Source organism: Cynara cardunculus (genome assembly GCF_001531365.2).
Source record: "Cynara cardunculus var. scolymus isolate 2C chromosome LG 11, CcrdV1, whole genome shotgun sequence".
Classification (NCBI taxonomy): Eukaryota; Viridiplantae; Streptophyta; class Magnoliopsida; order Asterales; family Asteraceae; genus Cynara; species Cynara cardunculus.
Window position 1 is genome coordinate 20,907,542 of NC_037538.1, and position 1,873 is coordinate 20,909,414.

The following is a 1,873-nucleotide window of genomic DNA, read 5'->3' on the forward strand; positions in this document are numbered from 1 at the left end:
ATCGAACCAAAGAAATCCACCCTTGAATCCACTTTCAAACTGGGATGCATTCAAAAACCCGACTTTTTCCCAAAACCAAAAGCAAATTTTAAAAGAGWTAAAGTCGATGGAAAAACTGTCGTTTCAAGACAGGATTTTGAAAATGTGGTGTATGAGAGCAGTACATGTAAAAATACTGATGAAAGGAATGACACCTCTAAATCAGAGACCGATGGAAACCCTATGGTCAAACCAGAGTCTCTGGGTGTCAATTCCACTTCATCAGCAAGTATTGTTATGAAAAGAAGAATCCTAATGAGGAACCATCAACTGATGAGTCGATGAACCATCCGGGTAAAACCGAAAGTTCAGCTAAGTCAGAACCGATGGAACCTCAAACAGATCACTTTGAAGCATCAACCTCTAAACCCACACCTCCCACAAACATCCATGCTAATTTTGATTTCAAGAAATCAGTGAGAGACTTTCTCGATTCCGAATCTGAAGAGAAAACAGTATGTGAATCACCAATAATCATTAAGGATAAAAAGCCTAAAAACTTCAAATCCTCAATGAAAACTGATGTTCCACCATTGATGAAATCTTCGGAGAAAGGAAAGGGAAAGCTGAGAAATTGCAACTTTGCCAAAGATAACTCACAAGGCCCTAGTACACTCTTTAAGTTCATTAAGTTTACTCGTGAGCAAAAAAAGAAGTGGTCTGCCTTTGAGAAAACTAACCACCACTTTTCCTCTCATTCAGCTGAAGAAAAGCAGACCTTCCTCAGGAGAAAAGAAGTAAAGATAAAGACCCCTTCACATAAAAAATCCGAACTAGATAGGAAGTTTGTAAAAACAACCAATGCTAGGACAAGATTTATAACTCCCGCATTTACTTCTTTATTTTCAGCGAATAAAAAGAATGATAGACATTCATGCCCAAAATACAATAATTGTCAATGTTTAGCACTTTTACAAAACCTGAGGAATCACATGTTGACACATCACTGCATATTCTCCTAACACATTTATCGCTACAAAGTTAAAACAAATGAGAACGTGAACAAGCCCAAATCCAAGGGCAAGGGAGATACTAATAAACCCAAGCCTTCAAAGGGTGATGAAAAGAGAGTGGTATCTCCGACTAACAAACGTGGACCCATTAAGAAATGGGTACCTAAAACCCCTGAATTTATCTTGCAGGACCAGCATGTGCAACCATGGTACATGGATTCCGATTGCTCCAAGCACATGACTGGTGAAAAAAGTCAACTGACCTCCTTCATCAAAAAATATGGAGGTTCTGTGACATTTAGGGACAACAACAAGGGTACAATCAAGGGATATGGCACTCTCATCAAAGGAAACATCTCCATCAGCAAAGTGGCCTATGTTGAAGGTTTAAAGCACAACCTACTAAGCATAAGCCAGTCCTGTGACAAAGGACTTGAAGTCAGGTTTCGCAAAGGTTTCTGCATCATAGAAACAATGCCCGGTAAAACAATCATCAAGGCAAAAAGAGAAGGAAATCTCTATCTTCTAGATTTTGAATCCTCAATGGGACAAGACACCCTCTGTCTTATATCTCATAAAAGCGATGAAAATTGGCTATGGCATCAAAAGTTCTCACATCTCAACTTTGATGCACTACGAAAACTAGCCACACAGAAGTTGGTCAAGGGAATTCTGGATCTTAAATTCGAAAAATATCATCTTTGCTCAGCCTGTGAGATGGGAAAACTAAGACGGGCCTCACATAAAACTAAGTCAGGAAACCTTCTGCACCAAGCCCTTGGACATGGTACATATAGACCTCTGTGGGCCTATATCAACTCAAAGTCTCTCTGGAAAGAAGTACATGTTAGTATTGGTTGATGAATACTCCATATACACCT